This window comes from Typopeltis vanoorti, chromosome 3 (assembly GCF_054136105.1).
Source record: "Typopeltis vanoorti isolate ZY-2024b chromosome 3, IOZ_Tvanoo_1.0, whole genome shotgun sequence".
Taxonomy (NCBI): domain Eukaryota; kingdom Metazoa; phylum Arthropoda; class Arachnida; order Uropygi; family Thelyphonidae; genus Typopeltis; species Typopeltis vanoorti.
Window position 1 is genome coordinate 87,189,225 of NC_143551.1, and position 21,947 is coordinate 87,211,171.

Sequence of the window (21,947 nt, forward strand, 5' to 3'; positions counted from 1 at the left end):
GTAAACAAATTGTGACCTAATGTTCAATCCTCATCTTTTTTTTTTTTGAGGTGCAACTTGTTAACAGGTGTCTATGAGGATTCCAAATTAACAAGGATGGGCTAGCAATTTGCCTTTTACTAACCAATGTATATTCTTACTAGTTATTTCATGCCGAATGAAGTATTGCCAAGTTAAATATAGTCTTTTTTTTTGTTGGGGAACCAGGGCAACAGAGAAAATGCAATTACAGGAACAAAATTAACACCAGCAAGGGTCAAGACAGGCACCAGCAACACAAGAAACATCAATGGAAAAGAAGCAGAAATGGAGAAGTATCACAGCAATGTCTAATATAATTGGTGTTACTGAAAAAAAAAAGAAGACAACAACAGATGACATTCTTCTAAATAACAAAAGATGTTATATTCAGGCAATCATGTAAGGTGGAAGTAACTATAGTATTAAACACTAAACACAAAGATAAGTTTCTCAAATGGCAGGCAATATAAATGCAAACATCAAAATGAGGAACTGCATTGATACAAACATCAAAATGAAGAACTGGACAAAGAGACTTATTTTTGTCTATTGTCCCACAGAAGGTCCTACTAAGGAAGAGGACAAGGGACTTTTTCAAGTCATTAGAGGCGACGGCTCACACAAAAGAAAAAGTCAAGTGAAGAACTGCCTCATTCAATATGGCCCCATTTGCTTTTGTCACAAGGAACCAGGGTGAACAGTGAAAAGTCAGCTACAGGAAAACTTAACATCAGCAGAATTCAAGATTGGCACCAATAACATGAGAAATATCAATGGAAAAGAAGTGGAAAGCAGAAAAATTAGAGCAGCACCACATTATAATTGCTGTTAATGAAAAAAGAAAAGACAAAAACATAAGAGATTCTTCTAAATAACAAATATGAGATGGCTGTAATGATCAGGAAAGGAAGGAGTAGCTATACTACTCAACCTAAGCAGAAGGCAATATCAAATATAGCGATGTTGGCAAATATTAGAATGGAGAATTGGACAATGAGACATGGTTGTACCTATAATCCCACAGTGGTCTACTAAGAAAAAAGAGCATGCTTTTTTCAAGTCATAAGAAATGGTAGCTCATACAAAGAATAAGAAAAATTAGTCCTTGGTGGAGATCAAAGTAGGAAATGAATTACCTGAATAAGAAAGCAAAGCAATGTATAAAACTAGCTATACAAAAGTCACGGGAAGACTTCAGTATGAACATTGAAGTTAAATGTTCCTGAGGCTATTGAAAAAAAGCTCAGAAATAGAGGAAAGAGTACTGTAAAAGGAATCAAAGATGATAATGGTGACATGAAAACTGAAGATAAAGATATGTTTGGAATAATTACTAAATGAAACAATGCAACAGGAAAGTGGTAGAAAATATTATGAGGAATACAATCAACAGCTGAAATAGCAAGAGAGAAAATTCTGTGAGAGAAATCTAGCTCTCACTGCTTTTTTAACTGCACACAAATGGATACCCTGCCACATCCTCTCTCTACCTTCTATATAATGAAAATATGCATAGGGCCTTGATACATCCACATCTGGATTACTGTGCTCAGTCTAGTCTCCTGGGTTTCTTGGGGTTGAGGAAGTGGTGGAGAATATTCAGAAGTGAGTGATCAAGATGATGAGTGGTCTGTGGAATGTTCCCTATGAGGAGAGATTGAGGGTTTGTGGATTGCAGAAGTTGGTTGCTGAAGAAAAAAGAGGGGATTATGATAGAAATATTTAAGTTACTTAAAGGGTTTATAACATTGATGCAGGGGGAATGTTTCAGCACTTGGCTAAAGGGGTCAGAACAAGAAGCCATCCCTGGAAGTTGAATAAAGGTGTGGTTAGTAAGAGTGTGAAGATTAAATTTTTTGCTTGGAGAGTTGTGAATGAATGGAATGGGTTGCCAGAGGCAGTTGTGAGTATACTTTGTCTGCTAATAGATTCATGGAGAAGTATGATACATTGTGTGACTCCATGGAGGTGCCTATAACGATAATAGTAATAAAGAGCCATTAAAAACAACCCTGAAATACGGAAAGGAAGCTGGAGGAGATGATGTTTGGTCAGAAATATCAAACATGGAGGTATAAGAATTTTACGGTGGCTGCACTGCATAATTCAGATGGCTTGGCAAGGTCAATTATAGATAACTGGAGCAGAGCTCACATAACCTATCTATGGAAATGAGAAAAAAGCTGAATGTGAAAATTACCGAAGAATTTTCAAACTGAGTGTTCTGGGTAAGATTGATATGAGCATACTTGAGAACAGGCTAAGAAAAATTGTGGAAGGGAAACTTGAAGAGTAAGCAGGTTTAGTTATATAGATCTTTTTTTTGATTTATATAGATCTGGCAAAGGGAAATGACAAAGTGCCAGGAGAAAAAGTTGTTCAAAATTCTATAATTATATGGCATAAATGGGACATTATATTGAGCAATACTTTTTATTATTATTATTATTGTTCCGGGAAACTCCAAGGAGTCGACAGACTCATCGAGGGAGGCCCTAACATCATGTCTGGAACAACTATTCAACATTCACACAGTATCTATCATATCTTGCCTTGAACTCATTCACAGTCGTAGCACCCACAACAGATTCTGGAAGCTTATTCCACTCATTCACCGCTCTCCAAGTAAAAAACCTAGCTCTAACACCCTTGTCAACCACGCTCTTGCCCAGCTTCCATGCATGGCCCCCTAGTCTACATTTGACTGTAAGTCAGCAGTTAGAACTGAAGGAAGTACATTAAGATGATTTGATGTAATATCTGGTGTGAACGCATTATCACCACTTGTGATTGATCATGTAATACGGATCACATTATGAAGGAAAGTGATCACATTAAACCTGATATCAAAATTGGAGATATTATTCTGAGTACTTTATGCACATGAAGCTATGTGCTTAAATAAATACAAAACAAATCTGCACGATTCTTTATCTAAACTGATAACTGCTATAACAAAGTACGAAATTCAGTTTGAAAAACTATTAATATTGAATTTTTAATTTATTTTGTACATCTTTATATTTAGACAATTTTCAGTGAAGATGGCTAAATATGGAAATAGAATAAGCTGGTGTGAATCAGTTGAATAAATTTATATGAACGAAGAAGACAATAAGTCAAAGTCAAAACAATAGAGTAGCATTATACAAGGTGTTGAAACCAACTTGAATTTATTCTGAGAGGTGGGTTAGAAGTAAAACAATTATTTTTATTATATGAAACCTCCAGGGAGTCAAAGACTCATTGAGAGAGAGGCCAAACATCATCCATGCTAGCAATCATAACTTCTCTTAAATTCTTCACACCAGATGCACTCACTACTGCAACAACAAATTGTTCCACTCACTGACTTCTCTGTGAGAGAAAATCTAGCTCTCATACTTTTTTAACTGCACCCAAATGGATGTCTACCTATCCTCTCCCTACCTTCCACATAATGAAAATTTTCATATCCTATAACACTTTTTCAGAAGTTAAGAGACATTGATCATAACACTTCTTTCTCCTATCTATCAATGTCAAAAGCCCATACATTCTCAATCTGTTCTCGTAATCTACATTCCATAATCTTGCTATCATCTAAGTTATTATCTCTGTTAGCAGGATTATGGAATAATCCTGCTAACGAGATAATAACTCTTCCATGAACACATTCCATAGCTTCTTTATCCCCTCCAAACCTAGGAGGTTAAATCTGCACACAGCAGTCCAGGTATGGTTGCATCAATGCCTTGTAAAGAGGCAAAATGACTTCCTTATCCTTACATGTTAATGTTTATTTCGACATCATAATTATCCCTTAGGTTATTTGTAATTTTCACTATATAACTCTTGAACTTCAAATTCCTATCCACCATAACTTGTACTGTTCAATATGGTTAGCCTCATCAGTTTCTCGAAGCATAATTCCACCAATACAACATGGTGTTGGTAATCTCATCATGCCAAAGTGCATAACAGGTAGTTCAGGTGATAAATCCCATCTCCTTCCACTGACAGTCTCCACCATCTTAGAGACAGCCAGTTCTGCACTGCATCTCTTTTAAGAATATTTCCATGGGCTCTGTTCAGCAGAACTAAACAAATATACTTTCCTTTGTCTGATATTTAATGATTTCTAATCAGCAAAGTATACTTGCTAATGCTCATATTAGGGAGGTATTAAAATACGAAGTATTATAGAAGAGTTTCACTAAAATATAACTAAGTCTGGAAATCATTCAGAGATATTGTTGAAGGGTTTGGGAATTAATCAACTCCACAAGTTATAAACGTCTGGTATTCCCTAGGGTGTCCCTACTGTTCAATGGAACACAGTTTAAGAAACACTGCTCTTAACCATTCCCAGTATTCTTAATATATAAACTAAGCAACAGTAACTCAACAGAATCTCACAGCAAGCTACTGTTGAATCCTTTTATGCTGCACTTGCACATATCATGTGTGAAGGGCATAACACCTGCATGTCCTGTGGCACATTCAAGAATATCCCACAAATAGTATAGGGTGAGATTAGTGAATTTGCTGACTATTAAGATGTTCTCTATATTTAATTAAACCAATTCCTTATAGCGTGGACTTAGAGACATAGTGCATAATTATTCTGAAAGACATTATCAACATCTCCTGCTGAAAACAGGTTCAATGGCAAAGTGTACATGATCTGCTACAAGTTGCCTCCTATATGTTATACTTGTCATATACAAGTCCATACAAGTCATATACAGGATAATATAATGGCAATCTTAACATACTTGTGACAAGTAGGGATAAGTGATTCTGTGCTATACCTGGCTTTGGGACAGAATACAAGAATTTATCTTGTACTTCCTGTTTGCACATCAGGTGAATATGGCACAAATCGTGGTGTGTACTTCCATTGAAACCAAAACTATGTAGAAAGTAGGAAAAATAACCTGTTTGCTTTAGGATGTATCAGAAACCAAGAGACAGTCTATATTGGGCTGGTAAATTTAAATCACCAGATTTAAATTAATTAATGAGACATATTGGTGAAGATTTGGATGGAGATATTCAGTTGTTTGCAGATGATGCAAAGTTGGGACGAACCATAAACAGTAGTGAAGATGTTGTGGCCTTGCAAGAAGACTTGAATAAATTGAGTGATTGGACAAGCAAATGGGGATGTGAGTTCAATGTTGCAAAATGTAAGGTTTTAAAATTTGGAAAACAAAGATGGGATGCAGAATTTATGCTTGGTGAGAATATATTGTTGGAGGTAGAGGAAATAAGAGATCTGGGGGTGATAGTGGATAAGGATCTAAAATTTAGGGGACACATCGCAAAAATTGTGAAGACAACACAAAGACTTCTGGGAATGATGCGGAGGACACTGACGTGTAGAAGTAGGGAGATTCTCGTTCCATTGTATAAGGTTTTGATTAGGCCACACATGGACAATTGTGCCCAGATTTGGTCACCGGGTTTTCAGAAGGATGAAGAGATGTTGGAAAGGGTCCAAAGGCGACTGACTAAGGTAGTTTCTGACCTCTGGAATGTTGAGTATGAGGAAAGATTGAGAAGATGTAATTTGCAGAGTCTGGTGGAGAGAAGGAAGAGGGGGAGATATGATAGAGACCTACAAGTTGGTAAGGGGTTGTTATAAGATCAATGGTGGAGAAGTTCTACAGAGAATAGTGGGAGATCAGGGGAGAACCAGAGGTCATCCCTGGAAACTGTATAAAGAGGGTGTGAGTAGGGGAGTGAGAGGCAGGTTTTTTTCGTGAATGATTGGAATGCCTTGCCTGAGAGTGTGGTGTCTGCAAGGAGTTTGAGTGTGTTTAAGACACAGTATGATGAGATGTGTGTGTGATAAAAGGACCTCCCAGATGAGTCTTTGACTCCATGAGGTCTTGGGAAATAATAATAATAATAATGAATCATATGTGAATGACTGCCACATTTAATGAGGGAAAGAAGAAGTGTGAATAGAAATAGCTTCATTGGAGAAAATCACTTGACTCCAACCATTAATTGAAATGAATGTATTGGAGACCAATGAATGTATTTGTATGAATCAATGTATAATTTCATTCACAGAAATACATTCATTGGAGACAATTATTCATTGCCAATTTACAGCTGTGGAATTATGTGTCCAATAAACTGTTATCAGATGGAATGATTATATTAAATTACATGTTATCCTATAAACTCTAGACATGCATGTTGCACTGATAATGGCATAATTTGGAAGAAAAAAAAATACCCTATCAAGAGTGGGAGAGAGAGAGATTTGTTGTGAAATATTAATAACTAACTAGCAATAAACAGTACTTGTATATATTAACAGTCTAGGAAGGCAAGGAAAATGATCTAATTGTACAATTAAATACAGTATATAAATAATTAGTGTCAATGTATTGTATTTAGTGACAATGACAGTAATTAGAATATTATTATTATTATTAACATTTGACCTCCATGGAGTCAGAGACTCATCGTGGGAGGCACTCACTATTGCATACAATGCTTATCCAACTGTGTCTTAAACTGATTCAATGTATCCATATCCACAACACACTCAGGCAATGCATTCCACTCACCAACCACCCTCCATGCAAAGAGCCTGCTCCTCACTCCTTTGCTCACACCCTCCTTATACAGTTTCCAGCAATGCTTCTTGTTCTACTCCCCTCTCCCATTCTATGAAAAACCTCTTCCATGTCTACCTGATAACAACTCCTGACCAGCTTATATGACTCAATCGTATCTCCCCCCTTCCTCCTATTCACGGAAGGAGGAAGAGAGGGGGGATATGATTTCCAATTTACATTCTCTTAATCTGTCCTCGTACTCCACATTCCAAAGGCCACTGACTACCTTTGTGAATCTTCTATATACCCTTTCCAACATATGCTCGTTACTATGAAAACCTGGCGACCAAATCTGTGCACAATAATCCACATGAGCCTGATCAAGGCCTTATAGAATGCGTTCATAACCTCTCTATTTCTGCATGTCAGGGTTCTCTGCATCATTGCCATTATTCGATGTGATGTCTTCACAACTTGTGCAATGTGGCCCCTGAATTTCAGGTGCTTGTCCACCATCACTCCTAGATCTCTCATCTCTCTACTTCTGTAAAATTTCCCACAAGTTATGCTTTGCATCAGTAGTGTAACTAGAGCTTTCGCCACCTGGGGCGGTCCCTGAGTTTGCCGCCCCTCTCAATATACAAAAAATACTACAAAAAATCAAAAGACGTATAGGGAATTAAATTAAAACACTATGTTTATTTTTGAAGTAAAACTTTAATTTTAACATTCTAAAATGTTATTTTGCTTGCTTTTCTGTTAGCAGAATCATCGATGACATTGGCAAAGTCTATTTCATAGTAATGTAGGCAATTCTTAATCAATTTTATTCAGAAAAACTCCTCTCACAAATAGCGACACTCACAGCAATTGTGACGAAAATTTGCAGTGGTATTACAATATTTGGAAATGAGTTCTCGAGACTGTATTTTAGAATTAACTGCAAAAGTTCAAAAAGATTCAAAGTGCAGGCCGTGGCAGACTGCCCCCTCTGCAGCTATGCCTCTGCTTTGCATCCCATCGTTACTTACCAAATCTCAAAACCTTACACTTGGCAACATTGAACTGACAGTTCCACTTACCTGCCCATTCATGCAATCTATTCAAGTCCTCTTGTAAGGCATTAACATCAGCCTGACTGTGCACTGCTCTCTCTCCCCAGTTTACAGCTGGATATCACTAGTTAAACCTGAACCAATATCATTAACATACAAATTGAACAACAATGCCAACCAAAAACTGACCCCTGAGGCACACCACTGGTGACCTTTCTCTTTCAAGATACTGCCCCCCCCCCAATATACAACTTTCTGATACCTATCTGACAGCCAGTCACTGATCCAACACAGAAGTCTGTTACCCAATCCCATTTGTTTCAATTTATTTAAGAGCTTGTCATGTGGAAGTCTATCAAAAGCCAAGTACACCACTGAATATGCATCTCCTCTGTCCAAGGTATTTGTCACCTTGTTATAGTACATAAGTTAGTGAAACATGATCTCCCCTTAACAAACCCATGCTGATAACCACAGAGAATACTGCTGTTATCAACCCATTTCTGTATCCTACTTCTCACCAATCTCTCCAGGACCTTCACCACAACTTCAGATATACAGACTGGCCTATAATTTGAAGCTACAGCCTTATCACTGCCTTTATGCAGTGGAACAATTTTATTCTCCTTCCACTCCCTTGGAATCTGTGCTGTTGCAAAACGCTTATCAAACAGGCATGCCAATGCTACTGCCAGTTCCCTGGAACATTCCCTTAAGATGCATGGCGATATGTCATCCAATCCTATTGCCTTATTAACATCAAGGTTATTTATTTCCTCAAATACCTCCTGCTCGCTCACAATTAAGCTATCCTCTCCTATGTCCTCTACACTTAAGTTCCCCATGATTCCATCCTAATCAGGATGAAACACACTTATAAATTGATCACTGAATACCTTATATTCTTAACGATGTCTTCTGCAGCAGTTACCATTCTACCACTTTCATCCATTTACTTCATCTTTCCATGACCATTCTTCCTTCTACTTGCCACATATCTAAAAAAAACTCTCTAGAGTTTTTCTTAGCCTGATTTGCCAATTTCTGCTCATACTCTACCTTTGTTTTCCTTACTAACTGAGTCATTCTCTTATGGTTTGTTCTTTATATTCTTAACATGACTGATTACCATTATTCATCATGTACTTCCTCCAAAGTGCTTTCTTTTTTTCCCGATTTCATGCTTTTACACCTTCATCCATTTTACACCTGCCTTATTCAGCCTTTTGGCCTTTGAGATACATGTTATGTATTTCTTTGCAAGTTCCCATGCAACATTTATTTCCTTACCGCTCAACTCCTCGTTCCATGTTATAGCTCAAAGTTGTCTCCTAAGCTTGTCATAATCACCAGCCTTATATTATTATTCCGAGCAACTTCAAGGAGTCTACAGACTCATAGAGGGAAGCCCTAACATCATGTCAAGAACAACTATTCGACATTCACACAGTATCTATCATACCTTGCCTTGAACTCATTCACGGTCATAGCACCCACAACAGACTCTGGTAGCTTATTCCTCATTCACCACTCTCCAAGTAAAGAACCTAGCTCTAACACCCCTGCTAACAACATTCTTGCCTAGCTTCCATGTACGGCCCCTAGTTCTCACACCACCAGCCCTATTCTCAAAAATATCTTCTGGATTAATCTTATAGAAACCCTTCAGTAATTTGAATGTCTCAATCATATCACTCCTTTTCCGCCTATCGACCAATTTTTGCAACCCACAAATCTTCAACCTGTTCTCATAAGGTTCATTCCACAGACCTGCTATCATCTTGGTCACTCGTCTCTGGATCCTTTCCACCTCCTCCCCATCAAGAAGAAACCCAGGCACCCATATCTGGGCACAGTAGTCTAGATGGGGTCTTATCAAGGCTCGATACAGAGGACCAATAACTTATTTGTCTCTGCTTGTTAAAGTATTTTTCAGTAACCAAATGATTTGATGAGCTGATTTAGCCACTTTTGCAATGTGCCCCCTAAACTTCAAATCCCTATCCACCAACACTTCAAAAATCCCTGGTCTCATCAATCTCCTGGAGTACAGTTTCGCCAATGTGATATACTGCTGCTATTCTTTTCACCCCAAAATGCATAACTTTACACTTTGCCACATTAAATTGACATCCATTTTCCCTAGCCCAATCCTCCAAACTATCCAAATCATTCTGTAAAATTTTGAGATCCTGTGCACTCACAATTGCTCTACCCAACTTTGCATCATCAGCAAACAAGTGAACACTTCCTCTCAGATCCTTTCCTATATCATTGATGAACAAATGGAAAAGTAGTGGTCCAAGAACAGATCCCTGCAGCACACCACTAGTCACAAGCTGTCTTTTGGACTCAACTCCTTAATAAACCACTCTCTCATATCTCTCCATCAACCACCCTCCTATCCATCTCACCAACCCTATATCCATCCCTATCTGCTCAAGTTTACTGATTACAGTTCCATGTGATATCCTGTCAAAGGCCTTTGCAAGGTCCAGTAGAATCACTGTAAACCCATTACCCTTATCCAGTTCAGCTGTCACTGTGTTATAAAACGTGAGCAAGTTACTGAGGCATGATCTACCCTTCACAAAACCATGTTGTCTCCCATACAATATCCCATATTCATCTATCCAATCCTGTATTCTTTTCTTGACTAATTTCTCCAAGACCTTGACAATGATTCCTGATATGCTAATCGGTCGGTAATTTACAACAGCAGTCTTGGAACCTCCTTTATGCAGTGGAACTATTTTCCCCTCTTTCCACCCGCTCGGGGCTAACCCAGACCCAAGGTCAAGGGTATACTGACAATTCTTTAGCTGCTTCACGTACGACAAGAGCTGGTATACCATCCAATCCCACAGATGTATTGACAGTGAGGTTACCCAATAGACTACTCATCTCCACTTCATTCACCACAATTCCCATATAATCTATTGGTTCATTCATTTCTGCAATGTCACCACCTGGGTGATATATTCTTGCAAAGTGCTCACTCAGTAACTCAACTATATCAACTGATTCAGTTACCTCCCTACCATCAGCATTCTTTAAAATCATTCTGCATATACATTTTTTCTTTTACTTGCAACATATTGAAAAAACTGTTTAGGATTCTCTTTAGCCTGCATGGCCAATGTTCTTTCGTAATCCTTTTTTGCTTTTCTTACCACACTCATTACCCTTCTGGCCTGCGCTTTATACCGTTCATGTGCCTGCCGGTCACCTTGCTCCTTAAATTCCCCCCATAGTTGTTTCTTTTTTTGCAACTCAAGCTTAATGGTGTTATTCATCCATTTAACCCCTACTTGATTTATTATTCGGATTCTAGGTATACAGTCAGCCATTGCTTCATGCAAACACTTCTTAACTGCTTCCCATGCACTATCAACTTCTAGCCCTTGCAGTTGTACATGCCATGGCACTGAACTAATCAGACTCCTAAGCTTGTCATACTTACCAGCCCGATAATTCCACATGTACCCTGTCTTAATTGTAAATTTCACACCTTTAGCCACCTCCCAAGTCAACACCCTATAAAATCCGCATAAAATCCAATTCCTTCCTCCCGTGTGTCCTCTCCTCACTCCAATCAATGCAATCATAGTTGAAATCTCCCATAATAATTACCCTCCTTCCATTCATTTCTTCTATTTGCTTGTGCATACTATCTCCACCATCTTTTCCATCACCTGGTCTATAGCAGCACCCAATTGTATATTTTGTTCTGCTAGCCACAATCTCACACCAAATGGTCTCAAATGTGCTGCTCTTTTCTCTATCCTGCAATTCAACTTCTATTCTCCTTGGCCGCAGCTCATCAGCATCATCAACAATACTCCTCCCCCCATTTTATTCTCCCTGTCATTCCTGAACACACTATACCCATCACATTCAACCCCACTAGCTATATCATCTACAGTCAGCCATGTTTCACTAATGCCAATAACCTGTGGTCTGGAAGTGCCAATCATGGCCAAAAATCCTTCCTTCTTGTTCCTAATACTCCTAGCATTAGTGTACATGAATTTCAGACCCCCATTATCGCCATCCTTACCTTGATGCCTTATACTAACGATCTCATTCTGATTTGTTGTACTTATTCGCTCGGGCATATTATACTCATTCATACACTCAATTGTCTCCCTAAGGTCTGCATATCTGCCCCCCCCCCCCAATAAATCTAGTTTCCCTGATTCTGCACATCCACTTCATTCAACAACACTTTTTCAAGTCTCGTTACACCGAATCCATTCAAATGCAAGCCATCCATCTTATATAGATCCTTTCGCCCATCGAACTCACTCCACACGTCCACAAATTCCACCCCACTCGTCATACATAACCCACGCATAAAGTCATTTGCAATTATGGCCCTCCTTTTAAACACTTCACTGTCATACCGCGGCAAAAGACTAATCATCCTAACTCTCTCACTCTTTTCTTTTGCTACCTCAAACAATTCATTCAGGTCCTCTATCATTTCCATTTTATCTCCTTTCAAATCATTCATACCTGCCACAACAATCATGTCTTTCACCCTTTTCTTTTGCTCTGTAATAGACTCAGTTACATCCTTGATGGTCACACCAGGCTGGTACGATTTTGTCAAATCCTCTACTAACACACCACTTACTAACGAATCTCCATACAGCACTCTCTCCTTCATTTTGTTTAAGTTCACACTCATATGCTTATTTTTCTCATCATACTTTTTATTATTGGCTGGTACACTCAGTAGACTTTTGTTCATACGCTCTCGCTGCCGCTTTGCTCTTTGTATCGCTCTGCTCAACAACGTGATCTCACTCATAGCATCTATCTCATCTTTTTTATTTTTTTGTTAAACCATTAATTTGCTCTGTATTAATACCATCATTCACACTTTCTACATTCACGTCCTCATAGTTCTCTGGTACAACCTTGCCATATCTTGTCATATCACTATTTTCTTCATTCTGAAGTTTGACAAAAATATCACACTCACGACCTGAAACACACTTTAATTCCTCATTTTCCTTACATTTTCTACACACATTCACTCCTTTATTATCATCTAACCATACACCAACCGCACTCTGCAAAGCGTACATTTCGCAGATAGTACACTGAATAATCTCCTTAATATTACAGTTATTGAATAAAGATGGTGAACCATTATTACTAGCTGCCATTTACCTTTTTACGGGAGCCATACTCACTTTTATCGTACTTTATCAAATAACTGAAACACCAAAAACACACAAACAGACAATCTAAGATATGCAAAGCAAACAAAACTATGTAATATTCAAGTAAATCAAAGCAAACAAAACTATGTAATATTCAAGTAAATCTGTCAATGATAACTTAAAATAACACATCTTATCAGGAGCTCTCAATGAACACTACACACTACGAATCCCTCTAGTGGCAACTCTCGATAATAATTCCACTCTTATAATTTCACATATATCCCTTCCTCGCAAAAGCCTGCATATGACTAGCCACAGCACAGGTGATTACTTCATGATCACTTTCACCAACTGGAGGAAAATGTGAAACCTCTCTAACAATTACATCCTCTGATGAAATGATCAGATCTAGAACTCTTGATCCTTGCATGCCTTCCTTTACGTGGTGCTTGAGATAGTTATCCCTCAAGAACTCGAGAAATTCACTTTCCTTATTCCCAAATGCTATCTCTTCATTCCAATCTATACCACTATAATTAAAATCACCCATTATAATTACCCTTCCTTTGTTCACTAATCCAAGTTGTTTATACATTTCTTCATTACCACCTTCCACATTACCAGGCCTATAGCAACATCCAACTAAATATGTCTTCCTCTCAACCTCCACATTACACTACACTGACTCATAACCATTGCCACTATTTCCCCCTTTCTTGTCTACCTTATGTGGACTTAATTCCCCTGCTATCATCAGCAGCACTCCCTCCCTCCCCTCCCTTCCTGCCCTTTCTATCCTCAAAAATACTGTACCCTTCCATCTCTATTCCCATTATGATATCATCTTCATTCAACCATGTTTCACTTATTCCAATGATTTGGCAGCGAATAAACTCATCACTGAAAGCATTTCACCCCCTTTATTTCTGATACTTCTGGCATTTATAAACAAACACAACAGTTCATTTTTAGGTCTATAGCCAGTCCTATCCAAGCCATATTTTGGTTGTGATTTCCCCATTACACCTGCCAAATCACCTTTATTACCACATATATCTCCTCAGTCTCCACCTCTACCCATTGCAATATACCCCATCTTCATACATTCACTCTCTCTCTATGCCATGTCTCCCTGTCCACCTGAGCTCCCTCCGTTTCCCTGTTCTTCTTGTATTCCTGTTTTCTCTTCCTCTCTCACACTACTACCACTGTTTCTACTGCCAAGCACTGCTGTCTCTTCAGTACCACTCTCCTGATTTTTCTCTTCATCTCTTCCTTCTGATCTTTGGCATGCATCACACACACTATACTTTCATCCAGCACACTCACTCCAAGGCCATTTAAATGCAACCCATCACGCCTACATAATTTCATTCTTCCCTCAAACACATGCCATAGATCCACAAACTCCACTCCTTCTCCTCACCAGCTCTGCCAACATACCATTCACGATTCTGGCTCTGCGTTGCAACTTATCATCATATCTAGGTAACACACTGACAACCTTTCCTACTAAACTGTTATCTTTCACTCTTCTCAATAGCCTCCTGATATTTGTCCTCACATCCTTCTTATATCAAGTTAGATCATTTGTCCCTACAATCACAACTAACTCTCTCTCTCTCACTCGTTTCTTTCTCATGTCCAATGCCTTAATTATTGTACTCATTCTCCCACCCAGATAGCAGACCTTATGGACTCTATCAGTAATTAGCCCTCTAATTATGGAGTCTCCATATACTGCTATCCTGGAATCACTCATCACTTCTTTTACTCTTTGTTCTTTCATTCTGATTTCTTGCATACTTTCATTAATTTCCACTAGACACCTAACATCACTCAACATATTCTTCATTTCATTTTTCATTTCCAATATCTGTTTCATTAAATATTGCATTCTGACAACTTCACTGTCTATCTCGCTACCTCTCTCTCGTTTGGCTGCACTTTGCTTCCTTTTCCTCATTCATACGTTCTTTCACCCCCCCCCCCCCTTATCACTAACTTTTGCTTTTACATCTTTGCATTCTTTCACTCCTTCAGTTTCTCCAACTTTCGTTTCACTTCCGTTTTTCACAACTTCTTCCACAACTTTCGCTTCTACATCTTTGCATTCTTTTACCCCCTCATTTTCTCTTTTGCTTATGTTTCATTTCAGTTTTTCGTAACTTTCACTTCTACATTCCTGCATTCTTTCACTCCGTCAGTCTATCTTTCGTTTCATTTCCGTTTCTTTCACGTACACTATCTATCTTTTCAGTCAGTTTAGCATTCTGTGTATCATGGTCCAACAATATATCGCACTTACAACAAATCCATAATTTCTCTCGTCTTTCGCTCATTCTCTCCCTCTCCACAAAGATATCTCTTACATTCTGCCATGCATAGATATTGCACTCAGGACATCGAATCAGTTTTGAAAAGTCTATGCCACCAATGCTACTTGACTTTCGCGGCATCTGCCCAGTAGCACCAGTTGACACCAGCGTGGCTGACCTCTTGACCGGCATTGTGTGATATTTAAAATGGCAATTTAGACTAATAATTCTGATAGAATTCACACTAAAAATCACTCAGAGACACTTTGTTCTCAAAAATAAATAATGAAACCCTAAAATTTATGAAACACTGCCAATTATTATTCAAAATAGCATTTATTTTTCCAGAGCTCTTTCTGCCACTACCAACTTATGGCCCTGTAGCGGCCAAAAAAAAAATATATTTAATGTAATTTAGGGACAAATGCAATTAAAATTATCCTGTATAGTGAAAAACATTATTCGTCTCTAAAGACAGCATACCGAATTTCTACTTTTCTTTAGTTTGCATGTGCAAACTAAAGAAAAGTAGAAATTTTATTGTAGCACTAAATATGGAATGCTGTCCTAATAACCTGTTTCAAAATAACTGTAAGGTGCCAGTATGCCATGCATAATGGTACAGATATCTCTATTAACTGTGACGTGTGATAAAAGTGTGGTACATTTAGAAATTTGTAATATTCAGTAATTTTTTACAGGTTTTCATAGTATGCAGGAAGCTTATTATTTAATGAAATATGTATTTTTCACTACATCTGTTGTTAAGAATATTTATATAAAACTTTTTTAGATTTGGTATATTAAATTTGTTTCAAAATTATCATATACATTTTACTTAGTTTTTCATACACTTGTAAAATAAATTTATATTAAATTTATATTTCATAAACTATTGTATATTTAATTTGTTGATCTTATCAGAAGAGCATCACTATAAATATATTAGTAAATAAGTTATTTTCTTTTAATATCATTTTAATTTTCAGTTTATCCTGCTGGCGAAAAATGAGCACCAGCGCCCACTCTTCACACACACACACAAGTGCAGAAATCAACTGATTTTGTAAGGCAAATTTTTTTAAAATAAATTGAAATAAGATAACATTACAATTCAGATTTTCTATATTATTAAGATAATTTACAAATATGGATTTTCTAAATAAAATACTACTGAAAAAAAATTAAGCTGACATGCCACATATATTTAACAAATTGTAAAAATATAGAAAGTTTTTTACCTTGGGTATATAATATGTTAAAGATACCACACAATTTTATAAGCTACGTTTTAATCCATTTTCCCAAGTAAGCAAACAGATAAGTAAGTCAAGTTTGCACCTGAACATAGTTTAGGTCTGAGGCAACTCGTGGTAAAGGTGGAGTAAGCTCTGATCACTTTCCTTAGTATTTCCCCTAATGCAAAGCACATCCCCTTGTGGAGATGTATGATGCTATGCATTAAAGGCAAGGGCCAATATGTTCCTTTCTTTTAGGCTTGCACGGTGATCCGAATGCATTTTTGGAAATTATGGAGACAACTACCGTGTTTGAATAAAAACTTTAGTTTACTATTACTAAAATTTTACAATTCGACGTTTCGACCTTTATGTCAAGGTCATCTTCTGGAGCGTACAAATATACACAAGAAACAAGCTATACTACAATCATACTGGTTCGTTAAAGACACTGACTAACCGCTACCACAATTGTTGGCCTGACCTCTGGTGAAAAAAAAAAAAAAATTATACATCAACGCTAGAGTCCTATTATTTGTCTTGTCTACTATATACATATATTAACATCATTCCAGCCAGTTTGAGTGGAATGGTTTCTAATACTAGCGGATTGGCTAAAGTCCTGACTTATGTTGAATCTTTCATATTAGGTTGGCTGAATGTGTGCCATCCAGATCCTTGGAATTTTCATACCATCTTTATTGTTGATATTTGGGTGGTTTATCAGGATTTCGCAGGATTCTTTATTTTTTCTTTCGTACCATGTTTTTGTGTGGTGTAAGGAGCAGGTGCTTTTCCAGTTGATTTGGTGTAAGGTGTTAAGTGCATGGTCTGAGAGGCCTGCTTCACCATAATGGTTATATTTAATGTGTCTAATGTGTTCTTTCTTGCGTATAGGGATTGTCCGTCCTGTTTCACCAATGTACGGTAAGTTACAGGTGCAGCGGATGCTATAGACTCCAGGATGTGCTAATGGGAGGAGAGGATCCTTAGAGAAGCTGAATATGGTTTTAAGTTTAGTGGGTGGTTTAAAGGTGGCATTGAGGTTATAATGTTGTAGGATTCTGTTGATTTTTTCTGATAACCCTTTAATGTATGGGATGGCTATGGTTTTACTGTAATCTAGATTCGTTTTTGTTGTGGTTTTATAGAGTATTTTATTGACAGTATTTTTGTTATAGCCATTGTTTATGAATGTGTCACTAATGATTTTTAGTTCTTGTTTCAGGGCTTGCTGGTTAGAGCAAATAGTTGTGGCTCTGTTTTTAAGGGTGTTTATGACTCCATATTTTTGTGCTGGGTGGTGGTATGAATTCGCATGTATGTATTGGCCCATGTGTGTGTCGGTTTTCGGTAGACCGTGAAGGATAGACTGCCTGAAGGAAGACGTATAACTAGTGTGTCTAGGAACGGGAGCGAATTTTGGTTTTCAATTTCGATGGTAAATTGTATGCGTTCGTGTTGTTTGTTTAGGTGGCTGAAGAATGTGTTTAGCGTTTGTCGCCCGTGCGGCCAGATCGCGAACACGTCGTCAACATAGCTGAGCCAGATTGTCGGCCGAAGCATGGCAGAATCAAGAGCCCTTTGCTCAAAGGTTTCCATGTAGAAGTTCGCAATTCGGGGGGGGGATAATGGTGAGCCCATGGCGGTACCTTCCTTTTGTAGGTAGAATTTGTTTTGCCACATGAAGTAACCGGACTTTAGTACGTGGGCAAAGAGGGCCGTAATGTCGGGCGGAAAGTTGTTCTGTAGTAGGAGAATTGTATCATTGATGGGGACATTAGTGAAAAGGGCAGAAACGTCAAAACTGACTAATAAGTCGTCTTTGTCGAGTGTTATGTTTTTGATTATGTTTATAAAGGTTGTGTGTTTTTTATGTAGGAGGGGGAATGACCTACCAACTCCTTGAGTGTTGTCGCTAATTTCTTGGCTAGGTGGTAATTGGGACTGTCTATTCCTTCCACTATTGGTCGAAGGGGCACATTTTGTTTGTGTATTTTCGGAACCCCATATATTGGGGGGGGGGGCGTAGTGGGGTTTGAGTTTTTTAACTGTGTCTGGTGGCCAAGAAGTAATGGACTTTAGTAGTTTTTCTGTTTTGTCCTTTATCCTCTTTGTTGGGTTATAATTTACGATTTTATATGTGTTGTTATCGGCTATTAGTTGGTTCATTTGCAGTATGTATGTTGACCTGTCAAGGACAACAGTGGCACTGCCTTTATCAGCTTTTGTTATTATTATGTTTTGTTTGGCTTTTAATGATTTAATTGCTGCTAATTCTGTTTTAGTCAGGTTGTTCTGTATGGTTTTCTTGGTATTTAGACATTACTGGTTTCTAGTTGTATTTTGTCTGCTATGTTGTTAGGTAGGGATCTGATGCCTCTTTCAATGTGGTAGATAAAATCTAATTTGTTTACCTTTTTAGGCGCTATTGCGTAGTTCAGTCCTTTATTCAGCAGTGTGAGTTCGCCGTTGTTCAGGGTGTGGCTTGATAAGTTAATCACGTGGTTCTTGCTTGTCGGTGGTTGGTCGCTCCTTGTCTCACTTGTTTGTTGTTCGTTGTTGTTTCTCGGGGAGGAAGTCCTCTGATTGGCCACCATATTTTGCTGTTGTTTCAACCTGTGGAATTTTTTCTCGAGTTTTTCTTTGTTCTTTTCCAGGGTATGCTTGGCCGAATTGTCAGTAATTCTTTCAAGTGTTTGTAGAATGTCTGGGTTAACATAGTTCGATAGTTCTGATTGTAATGTAGAAACTAGATTTTGTGTTGTAGCTAGGTTTCGGTGGGCTGTTTGGATCTGTTCTCTAAGCATTGCTTTTTCTGTGCGGTCATAGATACGGAGTGCCTTAGCAGACGTAAAAATCTTTTTTATCCTGATGCAGATTGGAATGAGGTTATTGTCTCTGCATCTCTTTAAAAAGGCCAGCCGATTGATCAGGAGAGAATGAATCTTTAGCTTACCATAGCGATTGCAGCGCTTGTGGGTATCATTTCCATGGATGATCTGAATCCTTTCTTTTAGGCTTGCACAGTGATCCGAATGCATTTTTGGAAATTATGGAGACAACTACCGTGTTTGAATAAAAACTTTAGTTTACTATTACTAAAATTTTACAATTCGACGTTTCGACCTTTATGTCAAGGTCATCTTCTGGAGCATACAAATATAAACAGGAAACAAGCTATACTACAATCATAACAAAACATAATAATAATAAAAGCTGATAAAGGCAGTGCCACTGTTGTCCTTGACAGGTCAACACACATACTGCAAATGAACCACCTAGTAGCCGATAACAACACATATAAAATGGTAAATTATAACCCAACAAAGAGGATAAAGGACAAAACAGAAAACTACTAAAGTCCGTCACTTCTTGGCCACCAGACACAGTTAAAAAACTCAAACCCCACTACGCCCCCCCCCCCCAGAATATATGGGGTTCCGAAAATACACAAACAAAATGTGCCCCTTCGACCAATAGGGGAAGGAATAGACAGTCCCAGAACCTAGCCAAGAAATTAGCGGCAACACTCAAGGAGTTGGTAGGTTCCCATTCCCCCTCCTACATAAAAAACACACAACACTTTATAAACATAATCAAATGACTTATTAGTCAGTTTTGACGTTTCTGCCCTTTTCACTAATGTCCCCATCAATGACACAATTCTACTACTACAGAACAACTTTCCGCCCGACATTACGGCCCTCTTTGCCCACGTACTAAAGTCCGGTTACTTCGTGTGGCAAAACAACCCCCCCCCCAATCGCGAACTTCTACATGGAAACCTTTGAGCAAAGGGCTCTTGATTCTGCCACGCTTCAACCAACAATCTGGCTCAGCTATGTTGACGACGTGTTCGCGATCTGGCCGCACGGGCGACAAACGCTAAACACATTCCTCAGCCACCTAAACAAACAACACGAACGCATACAATTTACCATTGAAATCGAAAACCAAAATTCGCTCCCGTTCCTAGACACACTAGTTATACATCTTCCTTCAGGCAGTCTATCCTTCACGGTCTACCGAAAACCGACACACACACGGGCCAATACATACATGCGAATTCATACCACCACCCAGCACAAAAATATGGAGTCATAAACACCCTTAAAAACAGAGCCACAACTATTTGCTATAACCAGCAAGCTCTGAAACAAGAACTAAAAATCATTAGTGACACATTCATAAACAATGGCTATAACAAAAATACTGTCAATAAAATACTCTATAAAACCACAACAAAAACGAATCTAGATTACAGTAAAACCATAGCCATCCCATACATTAAAGGGTTATCAGAAAAAATCAACAGAATCCTACAACATTATAACCTCAATGCCACCTTTAAACCACCCACTAAACTTAAAACCATATTCAGCTTCTCTAAGGATCCTCTCCTCCCATTTGCACATCCTGGAGTCTATTGCATCCGCTGCACCTGTAACTTACCGTACATTGGTGAAACAGGACGGACAATCCCTATACGCAAGAAAGAACACATTAGACACATTAAATATAACCATTATGGTGAAGCAGGCCTCTCAGACCATGCACTTAACACCTTACACCAAATCAACTGGAAAAGCACCTGCTCCTTACACCACACAAAAACATGGTACGAAAGAAAAAATAAAGAATCCTGCGAAATCCTGATAAACCACCCAAATATCAACAATAAAGATGGTATGAAAATTCCAAGGATCTGGATGGCACACATTCAGCCAACCTAACATGAAAGATTCAACACAAGTCAGGACTTTAGCCAATCCGCTAGTATTAGAAACCATTCCACTCAAACTGGCTGGAATGATGTTAATATATGTATATAGTAGACAAGACAAATAATAGGACTCTAGCGTTGATGTATAATTTTTGTTTTATTTTTTTTTTTTCCCCCTTCACCAGAGGTCAGGCCAACAATTGTGGTAGCGGTTAGTCAGTGTCTTTAACGAACCAGTATGATTGTAGTATAGCTTGTTTCTTGTGTATATTTGTACGCTCCAGAAGATGACCTTGACATAAAGGTCGAAACGTCGAATTGTAAAATTTTAGTAATAGTAAACTAAAGTTTTTATTCAAACGCGGTAGTTGTCTCCATAATTTCCAAAAAGGCCAATATGTTCAGGTGCAAACTCGACTTACTTGGAAAAAAGGATTAAAACCTAGCTTATAAAATTGTTTGGTATCTTTAACATAGTATATACCCAAGGTAAAAAACTTTCTACATCTTACTCTCATCCTGAGATTTTTATTTAATAAGGTCAAAGCACCTTGTTTAGGTAAAATTTATAAACTCTGCAGTACTTCAACCTTGGCATTTTTAGGTCTGGCTCCCACTGACAAGACCTCAATAAAGGTTGAAACTGGTCTGGATAGTGGCTCTTGCCTTTAATGCATAGCATCATACATCTCCACAAGGGGATGTGCTTTGCATTAGGGGAAAATACTAAGGAAAGTGATCAGAGTTTACTCCACCTTTACCACAAGTTGCCCCAAACCTGAACTATGTTCAGGCACAAACTTGACTTACCTCTCTGTTTGCTTACTTGGGGAAAAGGATTAAAACCTAGCT

At 38.2% G+C, this 21,947-nt stretch overlaps 1 protein-coding gene across 1 annotated transcript in view; it reads right to left on the reverse strand.

The window, feature by feature from the left end:
* The window catches only part of LOC150108353 (vezatin-like), a 181,970-nt gene that overhangs the window by 139,534 nt on the left and 20,489 nt on the right, over nucleotides 1-21,947 (reverse strand). The gene's annotated exons all lie outside the window — the stretch shown is intronic.